The 18,828-nt window shown below is 37.0% G+C and overlaps 1 long non-coding RNA gene across 3 annotated transcripts in view; it reads right to left on the bottom strand.

Annotated features, from left to right (window-relative positions):
* The window catches only part of LOC118930356 (uncharacterized), a 45,294-nt gene that overhangs the window by 13,835 nt on the left and 12,631 nt on the right, over positions 1-18,828 (bottom strand). Inside the window, exon 2 of one of the 3 annotated variants that reach the window (XR_005032015.2) lies at positions 17,942-17,996. The exons of the other annotated variants lie outside the window; for them this stretch is intronic. This is a non-coding gene — a long non-coding RNA (uncharacterized LOC118930356). The remainder of the gene's footprint in view (positions 1-17,941; positions 17,997-18,828) is intronic. 3 annotated transcript variants of the gene reach the window in all.

The raw sequence follows: 18,828 nt of genomic DNA, 5'->3' as shown, positions 1-18,828 counted from the left end.
CATTCAGTTCATGGGGACTATGGTAGAGATATATGACAACACTTTTTAACAATGCTCAAAAATCTCTGGGGCAGAGAAATTCACACTGTCAGGGCTAGTTACCATAATCATCGAGGAATTCCTTCCCTGTGTGGTTATGTTTAGTGGATGATGAAGAGTAATAAGCAGTTTTAATTTTTCTATTCTCTTCTTGCTATGTTCAGAGTAGAGTTGAATGTCCCCAACTACTTGGAAGTTAGGCATGGTCATATGACCTTTCTGACCAATGAAATATGAGAAGTGACAGGTGTCAAATGTGGGCAGAAGCTTTAAGAAGTAGGGCAAGTGTCACCACATTCCCTTCTCCCTGTTATGGTGCATATGGAAGTAGGTGTAATCAAGTGCCTGCATCATCCTGAGTCCAGATGTCTACATTGGAGACGCCCCTTCTGGCCCCCAGTGGGCATGCAATGGGATCAAGAAATAAACTCATTATTTTAAGCCACTAAGATTTTCATGTTATTTTCTACCACAGGATAACCTTCTCTAACCTAACAGACACAGATGGCAAATAGCCAAAACAGGAAGTTTAAAGTGACTGGTAGTCACATCAGAGAGAAAGAATCTGTCTCTTTCTGAAAATAAACCAAATTCTCAAAGTTTTCTGTTATCAAATCACTAGCCCTGAGACATTTACTCATTTCCTAGTTAGAGTCCATTCTAGGCAAAAAGTACCTGGGAAAAACATATGACATGACCCATAAGCAACTGAGTCATTCTAGCCCACACAAAATGCCAGACAGCGCAGAGCTCTCTATTTGCTGAGTTCTGTTATCAAACAAGAAACCAGTTTCTCACCACCATCCAGGCAGACAGGCACAGATTCCTTATCATTTTCAGAACTGTTCATTTAAAGACAGGATTGCTCAAGATATAAGCCTCCTTAAGGAAGTCTACTTTTAAGAAAACCAAATCTCATAAAACTAGTACATTTCCACATTCAAACCGAGGTGGCAAATGTGAAAAGCCCATCCGTGCCCACCCTCCCCTCCACCCCACAGATTCTACCACCATGCAGCACTGTAGCTATGCATGAAAAATCTAACACATGCAAAGTACAGAGGCTCTTTGAAAATTTGGACCAGGACATCTTATATGTGAGTTGCAGTCTTACAGTCCTGCCAACAGCAACAAAAAGGAAAGAAAAGGAAAGGTTTTCTTTTCTCTGAACTTGGAAATGAAATATAAAACTCCTCTTCCCCATGAGGCTGAATGGATCCAATTTTCCACACTCAGGATGATCTCTTACTAACTTTTACCTCCAGAATATCCATGTGGCTTTTTAGTGGGCATTTCTTTCCTCCCAAATAAATCACATGGCAGCAGTGTCCCAAAGAGATGCCCCAATTCTCCTCTGAGGGGTCTGGGATCCTCACCAGATCTCAAGGTCATTGTAAATATAAAATAAAATGGGCAGTATGAATGAGCTTTGAAACACTGAAAGTGCTCTATTAATAGCATTATTTTTATCATGCCAACTTCTACCATGTCTACCATGTTTATTGTGTCTCGTTTGTACAGCTTTAAGTTTTCTGAGGTCTCTATATAGGTAAGTACAGAGGAAATTATTAGCACTTATTATAAGTGCTCCGAGTACAAAATTCACACAAAAAAGAGTATGAGTAGGGTGTTATTATCTCCAAGAATGCATAGAGTTGCAGAGAATTCAGTGGTTTACCCAGGCTGAAACAAGCAGTGGTAAGTGCACAGTCCCTATTAGAACCCCATCTGGCTATCTATTTACTAAACATACACACAAATGCCACCTCCATCTAAGGGGTCTTCCTTCTACAAGTCAAGTCTGTTCAAAAAAAAAAAATGGGTTGTAGTTGCTATCTAGTAAGCTGATGAGAAGAATGTACTTAACTGCCCATGTTAAGCTGGCTAGGCAGAAATCTCAACCTAGAGTTTCTTAGACATAACCAAAGTCTACCAGATAGAAGGACCTAGACAGGTAAGTGAAAAAGACAGACTCTATGTCCATGAGGAAGACTGAGCAATGTGGAAAAGAAATTAGGGAGCAAAGCCAATTAGAAATTCAATGAAAACTGTAAATGTGTTGTCCATCAACATATATTGGATTGAAATTTCCAATAGCTTGGGAAATCTCCATAGGAAGATGACAATATACTACATCCATAAAACCAAAGAGAATGAAGAGAGATAAGGAAGCTATTCACCAAGATAGTTGATAGGTGCACAAGGAATATTGAAAAGGAAACTCAATGGCAGGGCAGAGAAATTCCCACAATATCACTGGGAAAAAATGGAAACCAGAGCAAAGCAGAAATAAATATGGAAATGATAAACACCAATAGGAAAAAAATGTAACAGAAGAAAATTCAAAGAGCAAAATGAAAAAAATAAAACCTGAAACGGAGCAGTTTGAAATGAAAATTTATTTCTACAAAAAGTAAATACACACTGTCTCCTTAGAAAAAAAATGAAATAGGCATCAGAGGCACTAGAAACATAATCAAAGGCCAAATCATCTCACTCAGGTTATCAGTTCTGATAAATACATTAGCTACTCAAAAAGGCATAACCAAAATGAGAGAAAGGAAAGCCTTTGAAATGCAAAACATATGCAGGTTCCTAAAAAATATTTGTTGTAACACTCCGATTTTTACTTGTTTTTGCCCACTTATTTTCCTACTTTACATACCCATAAAGTTATACATTCACCTCAAATAACTATTAGACAAAAAGTCTGTGATCTTTTTTCACTTCTTTCTAAATGCCATAAGAAATGCCTCCTTTGGAGGGGTGTGTCTCCTTTATAGCTTCTTTGATTTTGTCCTATCTACTTGAACCATCCAATTCATTGAGTTAAACTGATTTACCAACTTAACTCAAATTTATAGTGGAATTTCAATCATTTCAGTTCAAAGAGCCCAGCCATTTAAGTATATAGACACATGATATGATTTTCTAAAAATTAACTTCCAGTGCTTTCTCAAAAAAGATTATTGATTTTTCTTAAATTCTGGATGTACAATATGAACACACAATGTTGCATAGTGAATATTCACTCATAAATTCCCAAAATTGAAGGAATAATTTAATAGCACATTCCACTTTATTTGGATAACTTAGTAGCCTATCCCTTTTCTGATGGAGAATTATATCTTTAAAAAGCACATCTCCTTGTCTTTTGTAGTAAGATTTTCCATCAGAAAAAATATTCTTGGTTGATTATATGAAGAAAAGAGGTAATTTAAAACATTGTATAGTATTCTTAGGACAGCTAGTATAAAAAAGGAAATGCTTCTATATTTAAAATAATAATGCTCTACAACCCATAACATAAAAAAGTATAGTTTACAGAACCAACCCTATAATGTTATGATCACATTTTCTAAATGACACCCATAGAAGAATCATTTAGATTTCTGATCTCAGCACCTTCACTAAAGAGGGACAAAGTGACAGAACCTTTCTTTTATTTTTTTTAATCTATATGTCTGTTTCATATTTACTTAGCAAAACTGCCCTCACAGAGCTGGTGGCTTGCAGAGCAAAGCCAGATGCCCTGCTAAGTCAGAAAACTTGGGGTATGGGTCAGCTTGATTCAAGACAACAAAGAAAGAGCACTACCCACCAGACAGCTGCTTCTCCTATGCCTAGGCAGGAAGCTGCATAGCCCATTCAACAGCCCTATACCAGGGCAATTGAACAGAAAGCACAGCCCATGACATCTCCCATATGCAGAGAAAACCAGTGGCCTCACCTGACCAGGGAACTCAGTGTACACTCAGGCTTGATTTGGGTCCTTGAACAATGAACTGTACAGGCCCAGGGGGCTAGCCTGCTGCCCTGCCAGGGCAGGGAAGCAGACTCAGAACCCCATCTATCCTGAATATAGTACCCAGTCCCAAACATCTAGTAAACCTGACCAGAGACTCCAAGCAATGGTGGAACCCATCCTACAGCCTCATTTGGTTGGGGAACCAAGCCAGCAGTTCTAGTCACCTGTTTTTTCAGCCAGTGACACACACACCCATCCCTGTCCTCACAGCTCAAACAGCTGCCTTGACCAAAAATAGACCATAAGAGAAGGCCCAGGGACATTATGAGCAGACACACCCAGAAACACAGACTGAGCTGTTTGGTGAAGAACTGTCTCTAGTAAAGCAGACCTACAAAGTCTGGAAGAGGAACCCAGTTACTCAAAGTACAGATATCAATGTAGGGAAGCCAGGATCACAAAAATTCAGGTGAATATGACACCACCAAAGGAAACTAATAAAGCTCCAATAACTGATCCTAAAGAAATAGAGAGGTATGAACTGTCAGACAAATTCAGGATAATCCTTGTAAGGAAGTTTAATGTACTACAAGGAAACACAAACAGACAACTAAACAAAATTATGAAAACAATGCATGAACAAAACAAGAAGTCTGACAAGGAATTAGCAATCATGAAAAAGGCCAAACAGAAATCCTAGAGTTCAAAAATACAATAACGGAACTGAAGAATTCAATAGAGTTTCAAAAACAGACATATAGGGGAAAGAATTGGTGACATGGAGGATAGGAGTATGGAAATTACCCCATCAGAGGATCAAAAAGGGAAAAGGGTGAAAAAGCATGAAGAAAGCCTTTGGGAAGTTTGGGACACAATGAAAAGAAACTATTCATATTATGGGGATGCCAGAAGAACAGAAAAAAAGGGGGACAGAAAGTATATTTAAGCTTTCTGAACCTGGTGAGAAAAGTAGGCATCCAAATCCATGAAACCCAAAGGATCCCAAATAGGGTCACACTGAGATGCATTGTAATTAAATTGTCAAAATCAAAGACAAAGAATTTTAAGAACAGCAAGAGAAAAGAGAGAAGTTATATGCAAGGGGACCCCCATAAGACTATGAGTAGATTTCTCACAGAAACTTTCAGGTCAGAAGACACTGGTATAACATATTGAAAACATTGAAAGAAAATAACTGTCAACCAAGAATTCTATACCTGGTGAAGCTGTCCTTCAGAAACAAAGGAGGGATAAAGAATTTCCCAAACAAACAAAAGCTGAGGATATTCATTACCACCAGTTCTGCCTTACAAGAAATGTAAAAGGAAGTTCTTTAAGTGGATGTAAAAGAACACTAATTAGCAAAATAAAAATATGAAAAGGTATGTAAATCTCACTGGTTATAGCAAATATTCAGTCAGAGTTAGATTCTACAATATGGTAATAGTGGTGCATAATCTACTATATAGCTCTAGTCTAGAAGTTTTTTTAATACTGTAGTAAAAAGAACAATAACTAAATAATGTTAATAATGTATTAGCCACACAATATTTTTTAAAGCATGTAAGTTGTAACCACAATAACCTAAAATGTAAGGAAGAGGAAAAATAAAAGTATAAAGTTTAAAAATTCTATTGAATTTAAGCTGTTATCATTTTAAAGTAGGGTGTTATGAAGTCTAAAACATTTTACATAAGCCTTATAGTAATCACAAGGGAGAATCATACAGTAATCACACAAAAGAAGATGATAAAGAAGTTGATGTATACTGGTAACAAAAGACATTAAAACACACAAAAAGATATCAGGAAAAGGAAGTAGAAACAATGGATCTATAAAACATCCAGAAAATATTTAAAATGGCAAATATTGATAGGTAACTCCTTACCTATCAATAATTAATTTAAACATAAGTGGATTAAACTCTCCACTTAAAAGACATAGAATAGCTGAATGGATTTTTTTCAAAAAGCCACTCCAGGAGACTCACTTTAGCCTTAATGACACTCTTAGACATTGAGTGAAGGAATAGAAAAAGACATTTCAAGCAAATAGTAACCAAAAAAAGCAGGTGTAGCTATACTTACAGCAGACAATAGACTTTAAGCTAAAAATAGTAAAAGGACAAAGGACGTCACTATATAATGATAAAAGGGTCAATACATCAAGAAGATATAAAAATTGTAAATATTTATGTACCCAACATTGGAGCACCTAAATATATACAACAAAAACTAACAGACCTAAAAGGAGAAATAAACAGGAATACAGTAATAGTTGGGTACTTTAATCCTCCATTCTCAACAATGGATAGATCACCCAGAGAATCAGTAAGTAAACAGGAAACTTGAACAACACTATAGACCAAATGGGCCTAATAGACATATACAGATATTTCATACAACATAGTGGAGCACACATTCTTCTCAAGCACACATAGGACATTTTCTAGGTTGGACCATAAGTTAGGCCACAAAGCAAGTCTTAGCAAATTCAGGAAGACTGAAATCATATCAAGTATCTTCTCTAGCACAAAGGCATGAAACTAGAAATCAATAACAAGAGGAAAACTGGAAATTAAACAACACTTTCCTGAGAAAAGCCAGTGACTCAAAGAAATTAAAGGGAAAATTAAAAACTTTCTTGAGACAAACCAAAATGGAAACACAACATACCCTAACTTGTGGGATACAGCAAAATCAGTTCTAAGAGGGGATTTCATAGCAATAAATGCCAACAAAAAAGATCCTAAATAAACAATTTAATTCTATGACTTAAGAAACTAGAAAAGAAAGTACAAACTGTGCCGACAGCAGAAGAAGGGAAACAAATGAAAAATAACAGAATAGATAACCAAATTAAGAGTCAGTTCTTTGAAAAGATAAACAAAATGGACACACCCTTTGTTAGACTTAACCAAATTAAAAATAGAAAGGAACATAGGAGGCTACTATGAACAACTGTACACCAAAAACCCATACAACCTAGAAGAAATGGAAAAATTCTTGGAAACATATACCTTAACCAACAATGAATCAGGAAGAAATAGAAAATATGAATAGATTAATTGAATAGATAAATAGAAACAGTAATCAAAAATACCCCAACAAAGAAAGGCCCAGGACCAGATGACCAGTGGGTGAATCTTACCAAACACTCACAGAAGACTCTGAACTCCTACTCAAACTCTTCCAAAAAAATCAATGAATAAGGGACTCCCCCAAAGTCATTTCACAAGGCCAGCATTATCCTGATACCAAAATCAGAAAAGGACACTGTTAGAAAAGAAAGCTACAGGCTAATATCATTAAAAAATACAGATGCAAGAATTCTCAATAAAATATCAGCAAACCAAATTCAGCAGCACATTAAAATGATCATTACCATAATCAAATGAGATTTATCTCTGGATGTGAGGTTGGTTCAATATACACAAATCAATCACTGTGATATATCACATCAATAAAATGAAAGAAAACCATCATATGATCTTCTCAACAGAGGCAATAAAAGCATTTGATAAAATTCAACATCTGTTCATGATAAAAACTCTAAACAAATTGTTACAAAGGAATATACAGTAATACCCCCTTACCACAGAAGATACATTCCAAGACCCACAGTGGATGCCTGAAACCATGGATAGCACTGAACCCCTACATAACATTTTTTCTTATACACACATACCTACAATACAGTTTAATTTATAATATGGGCACAGTAAAAGATTAATAATAACTAATAATAATAGAACAATTATAACAATATATTATAATGAAAGTTATATGAATGTGATCTCTGTCTCTCAAACTGTTTTGTTGTACTGTACTTAACCTTCTTCCTCTTGTGATGATGTAAGATGATAAAATGCCTACATGATGAAATGAAGTGAGATGAATGATGTGGGCATTGTGATGTAGCATTAGACAATTACTGACCTTCTGACCTCACATCAGAAGGAGAATCATCTGCTTTTGGGCCACAATTCATCACAGGTAACTGAAACTACAGAAACCAAAGCTGCAGATAAGCAGAGACTACTGTATCTCAACATAATAAAGGCCATATATGACAAGTCCACAGATAACATCATACCTGATGGTGAAAGGTTGAAAGCTTTTCCTTTAAGATCCTTAAAGCTTGTCCTTTAAGAAACAAGACAAGCATGCACACTCTCACCACTCCTTTTTAACATAGCACTAGAACTCTAAGCTAAAGCAATCAAACAAGAAAAAGAAATAAAAGGCATCAAAACTGGAAAGAAGCAAAATTGTCTCTATTTGCAGGTGACATGATTTTATTACAGAGGAAACCCTAAAGACTCAATTAAAAACCTGTTACTACAGTTGCAGTGTACAGAATTAACAAGTGAAAATGAATGGTGTTTCTATTCACTAATTATGACTTTTCTGAAAAAATAGATTTAAAAATTGATCCTATTTAAAATAGGATCAAAAACAATAAAATATTCAGGAATTAATTTAACTAAGGAGGTGAAAGATCCCTACTCTGAAACTATAAGACACTGATGAAAGAGAGAAAGATACAAATAAGTGAAAAGGTATCCCATGTTCATGATTGGAAAAATCAATATTGTTAAAATGTCAATACCACCAAAAGTCATTTATAGATTCCATGCAATCCCTATCAAGATTCTGATGGCATTTTTTTTTTACAGGAGTAGAAACAACACTCTTAAAATGTGTCTGGAACCACAACAGACCCAAATAGACAAAGAAATCCTGAGAAAAAACAATAAATCAGAGACATTACATTTCCTGATTTCAAGCTATACTATAAAACTATAGTAATCAAAACAGTATGGTACTGGAATTAAAACAGACAAATAGACCAATGGAACAGAATCAAGAGACCAGAAATAAACCCAAGTATATAGAGTCAAGTAATATTTGACAAGGGAACCAAGAATACTCAACGAAGAACAGTTTTTCAATAAATGGTCCTGAGATATTTAGATATTCACATGTCAAAGAATGAAACTGGACCCATACCCTTACACACCAAAAAATATTAACTTAAAAAGGATTAAAGACTTATATATAAGACCTCAAACCATGAAACTGTTAGAAGGAAACACAGGAATAAATCTTGACATAGGTCTTGGCAATGATTTTTTGGATATGATAACTAGAACACAAGCAACAAAATTTTAAAAAGCAGTGGTACTAAATCAAACAAAAAGCATTCTGCACACCTAAAAAAACCATCAACAAAGTGAAAAGACAAACTGCATAATAGGAAAAATTATTTGCAAACCGTATATCTAATAAGGAGTTAATATCCACAATATAAAAAGAACTTACACAACTCAATAGCAAGAAAATGTGTTGACCCAATTACCAAATGGGCAGAGGACCTGAATAGACATTTCTCCAAAGAAAATATATGAAAGGACAAGTATATGAAAAGATACTTAACATCACTAATCATCAGGGAAATACTAATTAAAACCACGATGAGATATCTCCTCATGCCTGTTATAAAGGCTATCATCAAAAAAAATAAAACAGAAGATAACAAGTGCTAGCTTGGATGTGGAGAAAATGAAAACCTGTGCACTGTTGGGGAATGTAAATTGGTGTAGCCACTGTGAAAAACAGTACAGAGGATACTCAAAAAATTAAAAATAGAACTACCATATTCCACTTCAGGGAATATATCCAAATGTAACAAAAACACTGACTTGAAATGATATGTTCATCCTCAAGTTCATAGCAGCATTATTTACAATGGTCAAGACATGGAAACAACCAAGTGTCCTTGGCTGGGTGAATGGGTAAAGTAGTTGTGGCATATAAATACAATGGAATAATATTCAGCCATAAATAATGAGGAAATCCTACCATTTGTGACAACATGGATGGATCTTAACGACATTATGCTAAGTGAAATAAATTGACAGAGAAAGACAAAGCCCATATGATTTCACTTACATGTGGAATCTTAAAAAAAAAGAACCACCAAAAACCCATGAAACTCACAGAAAAAAAGATGAGATTTGCGGTTACTAGAGGTGGAGGTGTTAGGGGAGGGGGAATTGGATGAAGGCAATAAAAAGGTACAAACTTGCAGTACAAGATAAATAAGTACTAAGTGCTTATTTAGTACTAAGTACCAGGGATATAATGTAAAACATGTTGACTGTAGCTCCCACTACTGCATGATACAGGGAAGTTGCTGAGAGAATAAATCCTAAAAGTTCTCATCATAAGGAAAAAACATTTTGTGTTTGTTTTTGTATATATTTGAGATGATGAATATTAGTGGAACCTATTGTCATAATCATTTCACAATATATGTAAACCAAACCATCCTACAGTATACCTTAAATTTATACATTGATATATTTCAATTATTTCTCAATAAAACTGAGCAAAAAGAAAAATCACTGCCCTGGAATTCACATAAATAAGTAATTAATGAAATAAATATAAAAGTTCAAGAGACAAAAGACAATCTCTAGGCAGACCCCAGGCTAGAAATCCAAGTTGAAGGATCTCAGTTCTCACCTATGCATAACTTGTTCACAGTGGAATTCAATCCCCAAGTTCTGAATAATTCTACTCAACCAAAGAAATTATCATGATAAACCAATGGTGTTTCCAAACCAAAATAATGTATGTTAAGTACAGCAGGAATACCAGGGCCTTAGGGAAGGGGCTTGAAAATTTCTGAATAAGCTGCATCGCAAAGTGTCAGAGACGTTTTTTTGTTTGTTTCTCTTCACCTTCCATTTCATGGGATGTCTTATGATCTCCTGCTGCATGGCAACACTGAGTCACTGTAAAGGTAACAATACTTTTAACCTACAAGGCAGTTTTTTCTAAGGAGCTATTGACACATTTTATTTCCTTTCTTCTTCCAAAGTCTTTATGATACTGAAGTCAAAGAGTATTTACCCTGAGTATACATATATGAATAAACATACATATTGTTGACCAAAGGGGTTATAGTTAAACCAGTTAATGTTATCCATGGCATGCCATTTAACTGTACTGTGGTTGCTTTATCAATATGCTCAGAGTTTCCCCCAAGAATATTCCTAGGTAGAAAGCTCAAGTATCATTTACCAAAACATGTGTCTGCTGCCCCTCTCTGTCTGGGTGGTGCTCCGGAGAAGCAGAAAGAACAGGACAGAGAGCTCTCACAGGACAGCTTTGGTCATTCAGATAAGTTCCAGTGGGACAAAATGGCATCAAATGTTAATCTTTTACTTCCTCTCCTTCCAAGATGAAAACACATCATCAGCCAATTTACTCTGACCTCCCACCTCCTGGGGGTGCCTGGTTCTCAGGGTGAGTTGATGTGTCTTTCCATCAAGGTACGTAATGGTGAGAGGCAGATCAATAACTTAATTGCTTAAGGAAACAGCGTGGGAAGTATTTCTGTTTCTGGCAATGCTTTAGAGCATTAGAACTATGGTCCTTCAGAAAGAAAAAAAAAAACATACTTTTCTGTCCTTCCTCATCGAAATTCGGTCTGTGATATTTCAATTCTTAATCATGCCTTTTTTTGTCATTTCAATTGGTCATGAAAAGTTCTGTCAGCCATTAGAAATACGAATTAATAATAAATAAATCCCAATGTCAAACTTGCTAGTGCCATCTGGATATATTGTAATGTATAAGTTAAGTCTAACATTATGTGAAGTTCATGACCTTAAACATCTCAGCTCTATAGAACCCTTTTAAGCCATTCGCTCTGAAAAATAGTTTTTGTAGGGGCTTGAATTCAGAAACTATCATCTCTCATTATATTGAAAGAGTTGTAACAGATCTGTGATACAGAAAAATATCTGGTGGAAGAAAAGAGGGGGAGTGTGTCTGGCTCTGAGTTGAAATCTGGTTTGTAGCATGCCTGTGAAGTTAGTCCGCATGCCCAGCTGCCATGCTGACGTGATCGATCTTAAGGGTTCAAAAAGAAAATTCTGGGAGAATCTGTACAATTAATCTCTCTCAAATTGAGAATTTTTGCACAGCAGATCATATCAGCTTTGAAGATTGGGTCTATATGATAACATAACTAAGTGTAAAGTGAAAAATTTTTTAAGCCTTCTAGATAATGGAGCTACATCATTTCAGGTATATAGAAATTTAGAGAGACCATATAACCAGTGCCCACTATAACAAATTTTTCTTAAAAGCTGACCACATTACCAAATCCTGTTAAGGGGCTACTCTCCTTGTGTGACACCTAGAGGCTCCCTGGCCACATTTGCTGTTCCTCATTTGCCCACTCCAAGGAATCCTCTCTGACCTCTGGGCTTGAAATATCAAGCTGAACCTTTCAGAATTTATCATCAGCCTGGCATCTGTGCTCAGCAGTAGAGCCTTTGAATTCAAAACAGGACTGTTTCCTGGCTCAGAACTCCAGCTCCAAATTCCTTAGGCTCAAAACTGATGGAAAAACAGATCTCCAGCATTCTTCTGATTTAGAAATCATTCAAACTGACAACGGATAAGAAATTGACAAGGAGATATGAAATCCTTAATTTACATAGCTGTCTCTTCTTTCCTTCTACATAGTAAAGAACAGAGCGTCCTTAACCTTGATTTTCTCACTTGTCTCAGTTTAAAGCACAGCCCATAACATTAATTAAAGTGTGTGTGAGCTGGAGGGTACAAGTTATATTTCATATGCTCTGCCACATGGCATTCTAGAAGAGCTATACAATTTTTAGGTGTGCTTTTTTCCCCAGCTTGATATGCATGCAGCTCTATGCGCCACACAGAAACTCCACAATAACAACTTAAAAATTAACGCAGTGGCTAGAACAAATGCTGGGGGGCATTGGTGGCTTCAATATTTAGGTAGATGTATGTGCAAATCTGACTCAGAGCTACAGAGTGCTGGTGCTGGAAAGGGAATTTGAGATTGTTTAGTGCAACTATTTTATTTTACAGGTAAGGCCTGCAGAAGGTAGGCAGCTACAGAAGGTAAGTTAAACAACTAGTAGGGGATAACCCCAAGTATTTACAATTCCATCTTTCCACTACACTACACAGGGTCACAAGCTTCTTTGATATATTGATGTAAGTTAGACCTTTCCCAGCAAAGAAAAGATCATATGCATATATGCACTCACAAATGTTTGCATATAATTCCGGAGGTTCAGAGAGCCCCTGAAGCTTATCTCAGGATGCCTAACTTGTCCACATCCCCAGGTTAAGAGCTCCTGCACTGAAAGAAGTAGCTTTTCTAAGTAGAAAGTGCTACTGTGCACCCCTTTCAAAACTTAACTCATCTAGAACATAAACTAGATTTAATGGCATAACCTATAAAATTCAGGGGAAAAGCAATTCCAACAACTCAAATAGATGAATTAAGCCCTAATCAATATTTCCATATATTTAACATGTGTCAAGTAAAAAAATATGCATAAGAGAAATTAAAACCTGCATGTATTTTACTACCAATTGCACATTTAGGCATGGCATATCTTTTCTCCTAATATGGAGATGGCTCAGCAGTACTTAAATGATTCCTTATTTCAAGTCAGATAAATATGCACCAGATGTATCTTTTGTAAATGTTATGTTTTTCAACTTCCCAGCATTTCCAAGTAGTTGAAAGCTATGTCAAGCATGCTTTAATGGGGCATAAAAGTGTATTGTATTCAAAGAGATGGCACAGCTCTGTAATAGGTGAAAAATACTAATGTTGTCAATGGATACATTTTCATTTTATTGATTTACACTGCATAATAGAGTGCCCTCTGTTCTTCTTTACCCAAGTCTTGGATCAATTGAAATATAACAAGGTATTTAAAAATCATGCTTACATTAATGGATTTCTAGATGACAGAAAATTCAAAACACATAATTTTATGACTAGAAGGCAACTCAAAGATCAACTCAGTCCCATACCCTAATTTAACAGATGAGAAAACTGAAAGCAAAAGGGTTCCATGAAGCAACCAAGTCACTAAACTAGTGGGACTTAGTGCACATGGCTTTATATACCCCTCAATATAAGGCGCTTTACTGGGCTCTTCACACCATCTGCCTCTTGAATACCCAAGCAAAAAAATAGAAGAAACAGTGAACATACATCATTTATTGACCTCCTGGGCCTTACGAGGAAAAAGCAGATGTGATCTATATTTTATAAACTGTCAAATTATTTTATGGGAAGTAAATATAGGAAGAAAATGCCAATTGCTGGCATTAAAAACTGTCAGAGAATATCACAATTTCACTTCTCCAATAGAAAATTCTAATGGATTCAACACTAGCTTTTTTATTTTTTAACACAAATGATATCACAGTAAATTCCTCTCAGAACATTTTTTCCTGAGGTTAAATATTAGGGGATATATTTGAGTCATGTAATTAATAGTTCATCTTAAAAATAGTGTCTTTTTAAATAAAAGTTAACATAGCTTGGTAGTTATTTATTTTAAATAAAAGTAACATAACAAGGTATGGTAGTAAAAGGTACCATATCTTGGTAGCAAGGTAAAACTCTTGTTTTTTTAAGTTTTTTATTTCTTTGCTATGGAGAAAGCAAGTGCCACCGCTTGTCATCTTACACAACTTTGTACCACCTTCAAGCAGAGTGTAGCATTTGAGGAGATGCATCAATTTACGCTGACTTTACCCTGGCTCATTTACCCACCTTAGTTTCTTTCTTTCTGTCATGTATTTTTATAACCTTCCTCAAATCCTTTATTGGAATCAGGCAGAAAATTAATTAATAACTAATTAATTAATTGGTTAAAGTCATTTGTGAAAGCCAAGTAACCTTTTCACTTTGACCTTTACAGTGCATTTCTTTTTCCCTTTGAGGGCCAGTGGAAGCAATGAAGATTTCATTTAGAATGAAATTATTATTGAGGTTTTGTTCCCCCTTTATGTCACTGTGGCTGTGAGTGGAGCACCAGTGTTTCTCAAAGTTCCACGGCTGACTATACTTCCTCTTAGACCAAACAAAACCACATCTTTTCCCACTAGCTGGGAACCAGCATTTGCCCATGGTCAGTGTATGGGAAAGCGGTGCCCAGATTCACAGCAGCCCCCAGCGGAGTGCCCAGACTCCAGCCTCAGTGATTTATCCTGAGCTCCCCTGAAACAGCTCCACTGTCTCCCGAAGGAGGCCAGGTAAGGAGGTTTAAGACAGTGGCCTGTGCCTGCAAGACATCCACACAGTCCCTTCAAAGGTGTGCACAGGCTGAGCACAGGGAGGAGAGAACCAACCAAAGCAGCCACACAGGCTCTCCCATGAGCCTGGAAGCAAGGATAGTCTCTGGAGTCCATGGTCAACATCATGCTTAGGGGATGGTACTCCCATTAATAGGCTCTTTTCTTCCCCAGGGTGCTTATATACAGAGAAACCGACACAATTACTATCTGTATATTCAGCACAAGAATTTATAGATAAACATACATGCACCTTCTGAGACCCTTATGGTAACTTGCAGGTAATATCATACTTTGGTGTAAATGCACCATCCCAACCAAACTGTGAGAATCATTTCAGGTTAATATGTTGAGCCTTATTCTGTGATTATCATGTAGGGCTGGGAGATGTGGCTGACTGTGATATTTCAATTCTTAATCATGCCTTTTTTTGTCATTTCAATTGGTCATGAAAAGTTCTGTCAGCCATTAGAAATACGAATTAATAATAAATAAATCCCAATGTCAAACTTGCTAGTGCTATCTGGACATATCATAATGTATAAGTTAAGTCAAACATTATGTGAAGTTCATGACTGTAAACATCTCAGCTCTATAGAACCCTTTCAAGCCATTCTCTCTGAAAAATAGTTTTTGTGGGGGCTTGAATTCAGGAACAGTTACCATCTCTCATTATATTGAAAGAGTTGTAACATCTGTGAAAGAGTTGTAACATCTGTGATATAGAAAAATATCTGGTGGAAGAGCCTAAGAGCTGTTTACCTTCCTTGTTTTGATGTGAGCCTGGTGGGGGCGCTGCACTCACAAATGTCACAGATCTCTTTGCAAGCTCACACAAGGGTGTCCTAAAAGGGAGACATCTGGGAAATCTCAGAATAGCAGAGGACCCCCAGAATTTGGGGGTAAAGAGTAAAGCATTGCTGTTAAAAGAACACTGTAAGAGACATGACCGAATTTCAAAACCAGGTACCTTGGGCAGGTGACTTAACCCATAGACGTCTAGGAGGCTCATCTGTCAAAACTGGATACAAACTGTACTTCAAATGGCATTTAGAGGCTTAAATAGGACAATGCACACAAGGTGCCTGTTTCAACACCTGGTGTATGGAAGTCCTTCATAAAATTTGGTCATTTTTACTTTGCTGTCATTGTTGCTATGGAAATTCTCTTGAGTCATTATGCTTGGAAATAAGAAAAGATTTGCTTAGCAGAGCTCACCTTTTCTCTTCTCTGCACACTCGGAGACTGAGCATAGGCTGCTGAATTCTGAGGGACCATTCTCTCCCCTGCACATTGGTACAGTTCAAAAGGGAAGAGAGAGGACAGAGTGCCCAGTGCCCAGGCTATAGACCCCCTGCCCCCTGTCTGCCCATGGTCTAGAGTCCAGCGTCTGCATCTCTGAGTGCAGCTCCTGCTTCCAGGGCAGAGTCCAGGCTGAGACTGGCAAGGACATCTACAGAAGGAGCCAGTGGAAAATCGCATAGGTGGACCCTCTCCCTGGCTCCCCTCCTAGTTTATTGTGAGGGCGATGGAATCCTTTCTGCTTCAGTTCCCTGAGGCAAGAAGGGGAAATCCCATCAAGCCTGAAGCCATTGATAAGACTGTGTCTGCTGGGGGCTTGGGGCTGGGGGACGTCCATACTAAACAAACTCGCCCACCTCAAGTGGACCTGTCCGATCCCAGGACGCATTCTCCGTGAAGCACACGCCTACAGTGAACTGACTGCCAACGAAGGTGGGCAAAAGGGTTTTTTCTTCTCAACATCACCTACCCCCTGCTACCCCACTCCTCCCCTCTAACTTTTTCTCCCATGTCTTGGAGCCCACGTCAGTACTTTGTCAGCCCTGCTGTCCAGACCTATAGTGTCTTTAAAGCAGTGGCTTGCTTGGTACAAGGAAATTGAAAAATAGACAACAAATCTGTACCAGAGACTTAATGCACCTATGCCGTAGGAAAATGTACACAAAACTATTTTTCCCTTTCCACAAAAACGAGTTAAGCTGTCACCCAATGCCACTGGATTTAGTAAGACTGGAAGCTGGAGTCAGCTCACTGATGCAGCCAATGCTGGGCCTGCGGTGACTTCTAAGGCCCAACAGAGCAGATGAGCGGCTGGGGCCTGGACTTTCTATGAGCTGAGCAACCTGCTCTAACTTGTATGCGTCAGCTGCCCACCACCACCACACACACACACACACACACACACACACACAATGTTGGCGCTGGGCCTGATGGGCTGGGCCTGTTTAAGACAGGAGTGAGCTTTGTGTGGCCTGAGGAAGGGAAAAAGGATAAAGATATGGTCCTGCCCGTACTCTTTGAAGGGTTATTTGTGTTCCTACAATTTATTTATTGTTGTCCACTGATTTTTACTCCCAGGGCACCTCATCACACTGAGTCTGGAGCCTCACAGGTGACCTTTACTTCCAGCCAACACAATGGTTGCTAATGTATCCAATTCACCAAAGTCAGTATTGGGACACAGCATTATTTTCAAGATGCTTTTATATTTATTATAAGGACTTTTTTTTTAATCATGTCAAAACTGTTTTGATGTCTTGAGGTTTTTTTCTTTTCTTTTTTGCTTTCTTTAAGGGCCCTGCATTTTGGGCTAAGGGCAGATAATCGCAGCCAGTCCTGATTGGCCAACATCTGTTTCTTTATAGGAACCTTTCTTGCCAAGTAGCTGGACAGCAATACCCATTTGGTATTCATGGAAAGTACTTGCCGAACAATAATGACAATAATTGCCTCTGATTCTTGTGTTTACAACACTGCCAAAGTATCATTAGGGCCTTATTTATAGATAATAATGCTTATTAATCACAAGTATTTGAATTTTGGAATGTATTAGATTAATATTCTTTTGTACCTCAGTTCTGTACTAATGCTGTGAAAGACATTTACTGAATAAAACTCATTGGGAATGCTTATTTTGAGCTGCAAAATAATGTGTGTAATTTGCAGGTGAAAGATAAAGAAATTACATGGCTACCTCTCAACAGCTTCCACCGCGATCAACGGCCAACATGGAGAATTAGGCCCTCACTCTAAAATGAGAAAGGAAAGAGGCAAAATAAATATCCCTATAGGTATCATTTCCAAGATAATCTTGTACATTTTTATGACAGAATTTCCTAATAATAAGCCGTAAGTCTACATCTTCAGTGGATGGCATGGCTTTATTGAAAAGGGTCTAGGGTGAGGAATAATTAGTGATTCTGTGACAACTGCACATTTTCTAAGTTCTTGGAGGCTCCAGAGAACAAAATAGCAAAGAACTAATAGTTGTAACAATTTCAGGTCTAACTGGCCAGTTGTTAAACGTCTTTTCTTTCATGTATTCATTAATTATTTCTATTTGTTTAATTTATGTGCAAACAAGCATCGATGCTAGTAACTATTTCTCTATTTTATGCTCATCTAGATAGGAATAATTAAAAATTTCAAAAGATTATTATACTTTTTCTAAGATTAATACAAAAAGCAATTTCTGTTGGTCTAATAAAATGAATTTAAAAATAAATATAAGGCATTACTAGCCCTTAGTTCTCACCTGGCCATTCCCTCCTGAAATCATGCCAAATATGAAATTAGCAATATTTTCTTTTTATCTAGCACACATCTTTATTTGTTCTTGGAGTCTTCATGCTTTATGCATTAGAACAATACTTCGTCATCTTTAATCGGATGAATGCAAATGTGGTGATATGATTTTCCAGAAATTTTTGAGAAAGCAAAGCTTATTAATATAGATTCTAGGTGCTGCTTTAAAAATAACATTTGAAACTAGACATGTTTTTTTAAATGGCCTGTAATTAATGTTTACTAATGTTCTGTAGGCTAAACCCAAATGATCCTCAATCTTATCCTATTCTACCA

Source organism: Manis pentadactyla, chromosome 2 (genome assembly GCF_030020395.1).
Source record: "Manis pentadactyla isolate mManPen7 chromosome 2, mManPen7.hap1, whole genome shotgun sequence".
Lineage (NCBI taxonomy): Eukaryota > Metazoa > Chordata > Mammalia > Pholidota > Manidae > Manis > Manis pentadactyla.
Note: the sequence above shows the minus strand (reverse complement) of the source record. Positions and strands in the feature narration are given on the sequence as shown.